The following is a 13198-nucleotide window of genomic DNA, read 5'->3' on the forward strand; positions in this document are numbered from 1 at the left end:
GGGTAGCTGAAGGGAACATACATACATATACATATATATACATATATATATATATGTGTATATATATATATATATATATATATATATATATGGAGCAGGGTGAGTTGAATATTAAGGGATGATATCTAAAAAAATAAATTTAAGAGAGGAGAGAGGAATATATTGAGAGAGAGAGAGAAAGGGAGAGATAGAATGGGGTAAATTATCTCACATAAAAGTGGCAAGAAAAAGCAGTTCTGTAGGAAGGGAAGAGGGGGCAGGTGAGGGGGAATGAGTGAATCTTGCTCTCTTCAGATTTCACCTGAGGAGGGAATAACATACAGACTCAATTGGGTATCTTACCCCACAGGAACGAAGGAGGAAGGAGATAAAAAAGGGGCAATGGTAGAAGGCAGGGCAGATAGGGGGAGGAGGTAGTCAAAAGCAAACACTTTCAAAAAGGGACAGGGTCAAGGGAGAATATCAAATAAAGAGGGATAGGATAGGAAGGAGCAAGATATAGTTAGTCTTTCACAACATGAGTATTGTGGAAGGGTTTTGCCTAATGGTACACATGTGGCCTATGTTGAATTGCTTGCTTCCTTAGAGGGGGGATGGGCAGGAAAGAAGGGAGAGAATTTGGAACTCAAAATTTTAAAAGCAGATGTCCAAAAAATTTTTTTGCATGCAACTAGGAAATAAGATATACAGGCAATGGGGCATAGAAATCTATCTTACCCTACAAGAAAGTAAGGGAAAAGGGAATGGGGGGGCAGTGCTCTGACAGAAGGGAGGGCTGACTGGGGAACAGGGCAATCAGAATATATGCCATCTTGGACTGGAGAGGAGGGTAGAAATTGGGAGAAAATTTGTAATTCAAACTTTTGTGAAAATCAATGCTGAAAACTAAAAATATTAAATAAATAAATAATGAATAAATTAATGACAAAATAATAATAATAATAATGAATATATGTCCTGGAGGCTGAAAGTGATCACATTACTGGATCACATATTTCAGAAACTTCCTTTCCTTCAGAAGTGGGGTCTGATAAAAATGAGGGAGGGAAATGCATTACTGGGTAATACAAGTTATTACATAATACAACATAATATTAATTTTCCTCAAAGTTATGTTGTAATTTTGTATTATTCCTTTTTCAGTCATACTCCTTCCATCTCAGAAGGCAAATCAAAGAAACTTGGTTCCCCTTCTCTCACCCAAGAACCAAATTTATTCCTAACCAATCTTTCCAGTACCAGATGGATGTTCACTCATGCCACCTGATACGTTGGAGCAGAAGAAGGAGCAGATTTGTTTTTATTCCTCATTGCTACTTCTAGGTTTGCCACCACCACCATCGCCACTATCACTCAGCAACTTCTCCTATCAGATATAATATGATATCTAAATCCTGGTGTCTGCTTACTATTGATTCCCTGGTCATCCTGCATCCTTTCTCAAAGATTTCATTGCATACCTTCCTGATTCAGTTTTCTACATGTAGGTGGCACAATGGATAAAGTGCTTGGCCTAGAGTCAGGAAGACGAGCTCTAACATAGCCTCAGTTGCTTCCTAATTGTGTGGCCTTGCACAAGTCATTTAACCCCTCTTTGACTGAGTTTCCTCAACTGTAAAATGGACATAAGAATAGCCTCTACCCCACAGGATTGTTACGAGAATAACAGGGATAACATTTCTGAAGTGCTTGGCCAAAGTTAAAATTATGTATAAATAAACATATCCATTCATATTTCATTAATATTCTTTTTGTTCCACTTCACTTCCATGTTGATATTGCTTCAGAAGGCTTCCCTCCTCAGTTTCGTAATCTCATCAGCTCCCAAGGCCCCTCTTTTAACTCCACTTTAGCCATACACAGAAATCATCGTGCCCACATGTTTCCAACTGAAAATGTTCTACCACCGGAACCCATAATTCTGAAGTCACTCTATCTGACCACAGTCTTCTATCCTACGGTCTCTTTCTGTGTCTCGCTATCTCCTCACACCTTTTTTGTCCTCACTGCAAAAAAGTTCCAACCTCTAACTGCCTTCATTTCCTCATCACTAAAAAAAGGATAATAATATCTACCCCCCAGGGTTGGTGTGAGAGTGAAATGAGATAGTATTTGTAAGTCACTTCACAAACCTTAAAGTAGCATACAAACTTTATTATTATTGTTATATGACACCTCTCCACTTTCTCAGGTAATTCCCCCTGCATCTGTGTCATTTTCCTCACTTCAAAATCTTCAAAAACAGTAAATCAGGTCAATATTATAGTGTCCTCTGTTCTTCAGTCCCTTTCCCCATTGTCTAATTGTCCTCATTCCTTTCCAAACACCAACCTTGAAAACCTCTGAAGTTTGCCTTCTCTAGTACTGTCAGCGTACTATTGATGAATGCTACATCACCAGGCAATCACTACTGTGTTCTACTCTTTTTTTTCCTTTTTTTGATTGACTCTCTGTTGCATTCCCTTCAGCGTCTCTTCCAAAACTTCTCACCTCAAGTCATTCAGCTCCCCCTTTCCTTTCAGCAGAGGACCTCAGTTTATATTTTACTGAAAAAAAATAGTATCAATGGCAAAGTGCTTCTTCTTTCCAATTATATATCTCAAATTCTCTCCACACAATTCTCTATTTTTTCCTCCTTTGCTCTATTTCTCATTCCTTCTTTTTCTTTGATCTTGACCCTTGCCATTTGCTCTGGAAGCTTGCCCCATTGTTCGTCTCCCCTCCCTAATTCTCCCTCTCTCCTCATTCTTTTTTGTTACTTCCCTGGAGCATACAAGTATGTCCAGATCTACTGCATCTTTAAAAAACCTTCACCTTCTGCTACTGTTTCCTCAGATATCATCATGGCACACTTCTCTTTAACAATAAAACTCTAGAAAAAAACCACCTACACTAGCTGACTCCAATTTTTCACTTCAAACTCACTTCTAAACTCCTTTAAATACTTATTTTCACTGCATTTCAGCAGTTGATTAAACCTGCCCTCTCCAAGCTCACTAAATGATTAATTTATTGCTAAATCCAATAGTCTTTTCTCAGTCCCAAATCTTAAACTCTAGGTTCTGCTCAACATTGTTGACCATTCATCTTTTGGATATTTTCACTTCCCTCTATGTTCATGACATTGTTCTTACGTGCTTCTGCCCTCATTATCCTGTAAGTGATTCTTATTTTTTTAAATGAGCTGACAGTGGAATATATCTAAAAAAATAAATCAAGAAAAAATGCTTAAAAAGGATTTGAAAAACAAAGAAAAAATGAGTCTGCCATGAATTTTGCATGGAAATAGTTATTAAAATTTCCTGTACTCAAAACTTAATATTTTGTTGGGTTTCCTGGAAACTAGACACAGCTGACAAATTTTGGAGGCATTCATTCAATCAATCAAAAAACATTTATGAAGTACCTACTGTGTGCCAAATAATGTGCTAAGTGTGCATTCTGTTTTCATAATTTTTATTCCCAATTCCAAAGAAAAGTAGATCTTCAGAAAAGTAAATGTAGCCGATGAAAAGCCTTTTAGTAAAAGCATGAAAGAGAGAGATGATGAGTAGATTTTCTTTTTCCATTCACTGTAACATCAAAGGCTACAGAAATGTTAACCTGGCAATTTCCAGAAATGGGTCTGATGGCTGTGTGGTCAGTTGGGGTCAATTTGTTATAAGGAGGGGGAAAAATCATGAGAAAGAAAATCTGAGTAGAATTGTATAAGATATTGTTATTGAAAAACTTTTATGTAATGATATGTATTTATGTATTTATTTACTCTCCTTTGTAGATAAGATTCTTTATAAATCCACAGATTTGTGAAAATATTGTCACTAAATTCAACTATGCAACTATGAATTCAATAAGCATTTGTAAAGTGTCTACTACATGCCAGAAACAATGCTTGTTTCTGAGGATACAAAGACTAAAGTAAAACAGATCTTGCTCTTAGGTAACATATCTAGAACTCATATTTATTATGCAACAGTAATAAACTGATTTAGCACAAGATATTATATTTTAATTAAATAAGTAGAATATACTAGACAAAGAAAAAATGAATTTTATAATCTAATAATCATTAAGCCTGAGAACATAGATTACCTGGAGAAGGCTCCTTCACTCCATTTGAAATAGATTTTTGAGAAAACTGAAAAACAATATGTTAGTTTTAGAGCAACATATTACACCATATACCACAATAAACTCAAAATGGAAATGTGACCTGAATGTTAAACAATAGAAGAGAACCTTTCACAGATATGGAAATAGGGTAAATTCTTAACCAAACAAAAGATGGAGTCTATCACGGAAGACAAAATGTCTCTTTTGCTTTGTGTAACATACTGTTGGGGATCACTCTTCCAACTTATAGTACCACTGACAAGTTGAGTTCCCAGTAGAGTGGCTTTAATCACTTCTAAAATTCTAGTGATAACTCTACAAATGGCTGTCCTCCAAAATACTAGCTCACAAGCCCTCACCAGTGCACTTCCTCATAACAATCGGCCAATAGACTCAGATAGTTCATTGGCAGAGACGTTTACTTAAATATCATAGTAAGAATAGTGTTACAAGCATTTCCCATAACATAAGGGTTGCACTCTCCCACTAATACATTCAGAGTCCAGGAGAGAGGCAGAATAAGAATGACCCTAAAGCACTATAGCAATATAGTGGAGGCACATGTATAAGGGGTCAAATATGGTCAGAGTAACTTATAACACTAAAACCTTCATATTCTTTCTTTAGAGGTTTTAAAAAAAAATTCTATAGTTGTTCTGTTGTTTAGTTCCTCTTCACAACATGTATCATCACTATCCTGTATTATAAGCTCTCTCTTCCTAGAGTACAGTCTTGGCTAAACAGGCTAACCTGTGGTTGGACTGGATCAAATGGATCATTTAGTGATTGTGCTGAATCTTCACCAGAGTTTCAGTGCTCCTGGACTGAGATGGGCTGGACAGTTGGTGGATGTAGTCACATTTCACCAGTCTATACTGATGCTGGAGGGGACCATGCACTTCTGCTGAAGTGGGCTAGGCAGATTCATGGCAGTGGCTGCCAGACGGGGCTGAATAGCCATCTCTGCCACTGGATGGTAACTTCCTGGCTGTGCCAGGCAAGGTGCTTGGCAGCTAGATTCTTTTCAATGTGTGGTACCTCTGCTGGATGGGGTGATCTCTGGTCTTGCTCTTCAATAGGCCCCTATAATCCTCAGGTGGAGTGTTAACATGCTCTTTTCACCTGGAATATTAACAAAACTTTTTAAACTAGGGTAACAGACCTTAGCTTAGGACAGGCAGAATATTCTTCCCTTTGAATCTCTCAGAGCTTCAGTTCTAAGATTGTCATCTATAAGCAGAAGATGGTAGGTGGTTTGCTTTTTTCATGATTTCCTTGCATCACTCTCATTTCTTTTCCCAATTTTTCCTCTACTTCTCTTACTTGATTTTCAAAATCCTTTTTGAGCTCTTCCATGGCCTGAGACCAATTCATATTTTTCTTGGAGGCTTTGGATGTAAGCGCTTTGACTTTATTGTCTTCTTCTGGTTGTATGTTTTGATCTTCCTTGTCACCAAGGAAGTGAGTAAATACATTTTCACCAAGAAAGTAAAATTCTATAGTCTGCTTTTTCCCCTGTTTGCTCATTTTCCCAGACAATTACTTGATTTTTGAGCTCTTTGCTACATGGAGGGTGTACTGCCCGAAGCTTCAGGGGTTTTGTGCAGTTGTTTTTGGAGATATTTCTGCCTGTAAATTTTGCAAAATTTGTAAATTTTCAGTTCTTCCAAGGTGGTATGATCAAAGGAGAGGTCTTTATTCCTCTCTGGGCCTGTGCTCTGGTCTGTGAGCAACCATAAACACTCTTTTCTGCCATGCTCCTCCTCTCCCCAGAACCACCATCCAGGACTGCAACCCATATCCAAGCATGAGCAAACCAAGAGAATCCTGTCTCATAACCAACAAAGAGACCCCTGAAATCTCTCTCTGATCAGCCACCTGACTCCCCCAGCATCTGTGGGCTGAGAACTCCAGAAGCAGCCACCACCGTGACAGTGGTTGTTGTTTCCCTGGGGCTGGGGCCTGACGAAGCTCCTGTCTCACCTAGGAGAAAGACCTTCCCCACTGACCTTCAAAGCTGTCTTTGGCATTTGTTGGTTGAGAAGTCTGGAAACAGCCTCAACTGCCAGTGATTCAGTCTCCTAAGGCTCGCTCCAGCTCCATCTGTGCCGTATTGGCCCACACTGGACTGTCCTCCCCTCCCACCCCGGTGCAATAGACCCTCCCTGTCAAACTTCCAGATTGTCTTGGGCTGGAAATTTGCTTCAGTCTGTCATTTTGTGGCTTCTGCTGTTCTAGAATTTGTTTAGAGTCATTTTCCACAGATATTTTGAGGGGCTTGGGGGAGAGCTCAAGCAGGTCCCTGCTTTTACTCCCCCATCTTGGCTCCACCAGCTTTGCTTTTCTTTTTAAGCAATTCTTCCTTTCTCTTCCTTTCATTCCCTCAGAAAGACATTTTATGTTGCTTTAGAGTAATTTGTTTCAGTTCAATCATTTTCATCTCCCATGCTCCTTGAACAATTTTATATAGATGAATGCCTAGGAACAAAGGTAAAGTGCAATCTGTTCTTGGGAATCAAATTTGTTGTCTTGCTGGCCTCTGAATATTGAGTATCTACTTCGCATCTAAAGGCTTTCTCCTTTACATTTTACTCTCTCATCATTTACTTAATTCTCACTGGATCACTTTTCTTACACAAGTGTAATTAAGACAGTTAATAGCTGGTTTGGGAAAATCCTTTGTGTCAAATATCTCTTACAAGAGTCTAATATCCAAGATACACAGGAAACTTGATATATATGTATATGTATATATATATATATATATATATATATATATATATATATATATATATATGAAAACCAAAGGCCATTCAACAATATATAAGCACCCAAAGGATATGAATAAAGAGCTTAAAAAGAAGTATTGCAAGTTATTGAGCCATACAAAAATGCACCAAATAAGAGGCCTTCAAATAACAATAAACCTATGGTTTCTCTGACCTGTAGTAAACTGGAAATTGTAGCAAAGAGTGGGAATACTCCATTTTGGAGGAGCCATGGAAAGAAAATCAAAAAGGTGCATTGCTGGTCAATCATGAAGTGATCTAACCATTTTGGAAAGTAGTTTGAAATGATAAAAGGTAAGTGGCTAAAACAGTCATACCCTTTGACCCAGAGATGCACTGCTCAGCATATACATTAGAAAGTCAGTGGTAAAAAGAAAGAAAGAACGCACACATCAAAATGCTTGTAGCAGAACTTTATTTTTTATAATACCAAAGAAAGAAAGTAAATGCTTATCATTTGGGTATTAAACACACACACACGAGTACATATACACATCCATATACATATATACATACACGTACATGTATACATACATACTGTGGAATATTATTACACTATAAGAACCAAATAGGGTAAATCCTGAAAAGTATGGAAAGATTGAAATAAGCAGAGTAAGGAAAGTGACATGTACAATGAAATAGAACAAGACCACAAACATAATTGCACTTGTTGGCATTCAAAGCCCTTCATAACCTAGCCCCCACCTACCTTTCCAATCTTCCACCTTATTCCCTCTTTGATCCACTGATACTGCTCTCCTAGCTGTTCTGTGAACAAAACACTACATCTCTCAGTTCCAGTCATTCTTTCTTAGTCGTCCCTCATGCCTGGAATGTTCTCCCTCCCCATTTTGATTCCTGACATCCTGGGTTTCATTTAAGTCCCAATTAAGATCCCACAGTCCACAAGAAGCCTTCCGCAATGCATCTTTTTTTTATTATTATTATTTTTTTTTTGGTGAAAAAAAAATTTTTTAATTTAAATTTATTTATTTAACATATTTGGTTTTCAGCATTGATTTTCACAAGAGTTTGAATTACAAATTTTCGCCCCATTTCTACCCTCCTCCCCCCACTCCAAGATGGCTGATATTCTGGTTGCCCTGTTCCCCGGTCAGCCCTCCCCTCTATCACCCCCCTCCCCTCTCATCCCCTTTTCCCTTCCTTTCTTGTAGGGCAAGATAAATTTTTACGCCCCATTGCCTGTGTATCTTATTTTTTACTTGCATTCAAAAATTTTTTTTGTTTTTGAACATCTGATTTTAAAACTTTGAGTTCCAAATTCTCTCCCCTCTTCCCTTCCCACCCACCCTCCCTAAGAAGTCGAGCAATTCAACTTAGGCCACACATGTATCATTATGTATAACCCTTCCACAATACTCATATTGTGAAAGGCTAACTACATTTTGCTCCTTCCCAACCCATCCTGCTTTATTGAATTTTCTCCCTTGACCCTGTCCCCTTTCCAAAGTGTTTGTTTTGATTACCTCCACCCCCATCTTTCCTCCCCTCCATCATCCCCCCCCTTTTATTTTTTTTAATCTTCCTCCCTCTTCTTTCCTGTGGGGTAAGATACCCAACTGAGTATGTATGGTATTCCCCCTCAGGCCAAATCTGATGAAAGCAAGGTTCACTCGTTCCCCCCTCACCTGCCCTCTCCCCTCCTCCCACAAAACTGCTTCCTCTTGCCACCTTTATGCAAGATAATCCACCCTATTCTATCTTTCCCTATGTCCCTCTCTCAGTATGTTGCTCTCTCATCCCTTAATTTCATTTTATTTCTTTTAGATATCTTCCCTTCATCTTCCACTCACCCTGTGTCTGCTCTCTCTCTTTAACGTATATATATACATATATATATATAAAAACACATTATATATATATACACATACATACACATACATACATATACACATAGATATATACATACATACCCATTCACTTATATATATATACATAAACATATATATATATATATGCATATTCCCTTCAACTACCCTAATACTGAGGTCTCATGAATCATACACATCATCTTTCCATGTAGGAATGTAAACAAAACAGTTCAACTTTAGTAAGTCCCTTGCAATTTCCGTTTCTTGATTACCTTTTCATGCTTCTCTTGATTCTTGTGTTTGAAAGTCAAATTTTCTATTCAGTTCTGGTCTTTTCACTGAGAAAGCTTGAAAGTTCTCTATTTTATTGAAAATCCATATTTTACCTTGGAACATGATACTCAATTTTGCTGGGTAGGTGATTCTAGATTTTAATCCTAGCTCCATTGACCTCCAGAATATCGCATTCCAAGCCCTTCGATCTCTTAATATAGAAGCTGCCAGATCTTGGGTTATTCTGATCGGGTTTCCACAATACTCAAATTGTTTCTTTCCGGCTGCTTGCAGTATTTTCTCCTTGATCTGGGAGCTCTGGAATTTGGCAACAATATTCCTAGGAGATTTCTTTTTGGGATCTATTTGAGGAGGCGATCGATGGATTCTTTCAATTTCTATTTTGCCCTGTGGCTCTAGAATATCAGGGCAATTCTCCTTGATAATTTCTTGAAAGATGGTATCTAGGCTCTTTTTTTGATCATGGCTTTCAGGTAGTCCAATAATTTTTAAATTATCTCTCCTGGATCTATTTTCCAGGTCAGTGGTTTTTCCAATGAGATATTTCACATTGTCTTCCATTTTTTCATTCCTTTGGTTCTGTTTTAGAATATCCTGATTTCTCATAAAGTCACTAGCTTCCACTTGCTCCAATCTAATTTTTAAAGTAGTATTTTCTTCAGTGGTCTTTTGGACCTCCTTTTCCATTTGGCTAATCCTGCCTTTCAAGGCATTCTTCTCCTCATTGGCTTTTTGGAGCTCTTTTGCCATTTGAGTTAGTCTGTTTTTTAAGGTGTTGTTTTCTTCAGTGTATTTTTCAGTATTTTTTTGGGTCTCCTTTAGCAAGTCATTGACTTGTTTTTCATGGTTTTCTCGCATCCTTCTCATTTCTCTTCCCATTTTTTCCTCTACTTCTCTAACTTGCTTTTCCAAATCCTTTTTGAGTTCTTCTATGGCCTGGGGCCAGTTCATGTTTTTCTTGGAGGCTTTTGTTGTAGGCTCTATGACTTTGTTGTCTTCTTTAGTCTGTATGTTTTGGTCTTCTTTGTCACCAAAGAAAGAATCCAAAGTCTGAGACTGAATCTGGGCGTGTTTTCGCTGCCTGGCCATATTCCCTACCAACTAACTTGACCCTTGAGTTTTTCAGTGGGGTATGACTGCTTGTAGACATCTTAATTCTAGTGCCTTCCATCTATTAATTCTTTCCTATTTGTCCTGCATATAGCTTTCTTTGCATATGTTTGTTTGCATGTTGTCTCTTCCACCAGATTGTAAGTTTCTAGAAGTCAGGGATTGTAATTGTAGTACAGTGCCTGGCACATAATGGGTGCTTAATACATGGTATCGATTGATTGGAAGGAATAAGAGCAAAGTAATAAAAACTGAATTCCATGAAAATATGACCAAGCTTGGCCCCAGAGTAAAGGTGTGAGAGGATCCTTCCCTGTCTTCTTTGCAAAGATGGGGGACTATTGTCATCAAACACTGCATATAATGTCAGATTTTTTGGATATATTGATGCATATACTTCATCTTTTGCTCTTTGAAATATCATATTCCAGTACTTTTTCTTCTTTATAGTAGTTGCTGCCAAATGTTGCTATCTTGGCTGTGGTTTCCTTCTACTTGAAATCTCTTTCTCTGGCTACTTAAAATATTTCTTTTCCTTTGAATAGAATTGGAATTCCAAAATCTATCAGAATTTGTCTTTTACATTCCTGAGAGTTTTATTTTTGTGTTTCTTTCAAAAATTAATCGATGCGTTCTTTCTATTTTCCCTTTGTCCTTTGGTTCTAATAAACCTATATTATTTTCATTCGTACTTTCTTGGAAAAAAGTGTAATAAGGGTTAGTATTAGTCTTCTCACCATGTTTTCACTAGAATCTGATAATTCTTTAGCTATCCTTCCTTCAGCTGTTTTCCAGGTTGGTTACTGTACACACACACACACACACACACACACACACACACACACGTATGTATATGTATGTATGTATGTATGTACACATATGTTTTTTTAAAACGTTCTTAAGTCATTTTAAGGATCATCTAGGTGGCACAGTACATTGGACTTTCCCGGAAGGCCTCATCAGGAGGGCCTGAGTTCACATCTGGCTTTTAGAAGCTTGCTAATTTGTGATCCAAGAAAAATCACTTAGCCTTTGTGTACTTCAGCCTCAGCTTCTTCATTTGTTAAATGAGGGTAGTAATAGCACTTTCAAGGCTGTTTGGGGATATAATGTGATAATATTTGTAAAACACATTGCAAGGCTTAAAGTGCTAAATGATAGCTCTTATTATCAATTTATTCTTTTTCCAGTCCCTTCCTCCAGAGCTTTTTTTCATTAGTAATACCACTAAAATATCTTTTCTTCATTTCTTCCAGGAACTCTTGTAGTCATTGGGACAAGTTTTTTTTTCTTCTTTGAAATTTTAATCATAGTTGATGTGGAGTTACTTTCAATCTGGGCTTTTCTTTCAGGTATCTCTTAACTCATAATAATTCTTTTTAACGTTTGGTTTTGTCTTCTGTTTATTCCTATTTCCAACATCAGTTCCTTATTTTGAGTTTTTGTGTTAGAGCCAAAGTGCATCCTCTCCCATACTCTTGAATGGAGTAATGAAGCCCTGTTAGGCCCTGAACTCAAATTCCTGGCCCCCTTCTCATATATTTTACTACACTTGATGTGTCAGCACTCAGAGCCTTGGCAAGTTGCAGTCTGATCCCAGTCAGAGGTCTGTGGTTGTCTGTCCCTGCTCAGGGCACTGCTGATACCTTCTGTCCTTCCAAGACCTCTCTGGACTGTCCTCTCCTCATCCCTACCTTGAATTTCTAACTTGTTTTAACACCTTAGCTCTTGTTGGGTTTTACTGGAAGTACACCTATTCTAGCACTTGCAGTTTCTGGCTGTGGTTTTGTACAGCTCTGGGCTAGATGAAAGGGATTACAGATGATTCTCTTTGGATTTCTTGATCATTATTCATTAAGAATGGTCTGATGTCAATTTGGAAAGTCTCTAATAAGGTTTCCTTGGGAACATTGCTTGGCTCTGTGCTATTTAACACGTTTATAAGTTACTTGGCTATAAGCATAAATGGTATCTTATTAAATTTACAGATGATTCAAATCTAGGAGGAATAGCCAAGACACTGGATGACAGAGTCAGGATTCAGAAAAATATTTATAGTCCAGAACATTGTGCCAAATTTAATAAGGTACAGTTTGATAGAGATAAAGGTAAAGTAAAATGCTAAGGGTTTTTCTTTTTTTAGTGTTAACTTCACATGTGCCAGATGAATAGAACATGTGCATTTGAAAATATCAATGTTTTTAAGGGCCTGCAATATGACCCCATAGTCATATGGCCGCCAAGAAAGCTAATGGAATATTAGGCTACATTACGCTAATGGAATTTTAGCCTGCTAAGTGCCTTAGGTGGTATAGCAGATAGAGTACAGAACTCAGGCTTGGGAAGACCTTAGTTCATATTCTCCCTCACACATGGGAAAGCCATTGAATGTTCTGTGCCTCAGTTGCCCCTTCTGTAGTATGATGGGTTGGATTCCATGGCTTCCAAATGCCCTTCTAGTCACAGTATAATTGAGCCAGTTCAAAAAAGACTCACCCAAGAGTCAACTATTAAGCTTTTCATGTGATCATCTGTGTTTCAGAAACCAGAAAACATTTCAAATTAGGGTTTAATTTAATGTTTTGTTGAATACCTGCACTTAAAAAAGTGATGGAGAAAATGTTTACGATAAATTTTATACTTGAAAGTATTTCCTGGGTTTTCAGTGAGCAGATTATTAAACATTTACCAGCACACTCCTACAAATCTTAGCTATAAATCTTAGGATCCTATGACTAAAGAGAGGTTAATTTCCCTGTATTAGGTACTGGTAAGATTACATATATAGTATCATGTTTAGTGGTGAGTGCCAAATTTTCAGAAAGATATTGATAAGTTGGAGAGCATCCGTAAGAGGGCAGATAGAGAGGCAAATGTCCTCCAGGTCATGAATGAATGAAAAGCATTTACTAAGCACTTATTATAGGTACAAAAGATTGTTCTATAAGTGCTGCTGAAATTGAAACGCTATTGAAAAAGTCCCTCTCTTAGGGAAATGATATACTAATGGGAAGATTCAGCTGTAAGGAAAGAAACAAGCATTTTTAAATGCTCATCATG

Source organism: Trichosurus vulpecula, chromosome 1 (assembly GCF_011100635.1).
Source record: "Trichosurus vulpecula isolate mTriVul1 chromosome 1, mTriVul1.pri, whole genome shotgun sequence".
NCBI classification, from domain to species: Eukaryota; Metazoa; Chordata; class Mammalia; order Diprotodontia; family Phalangeridae; genus Trichosurus; species Trichosurus vulpecula.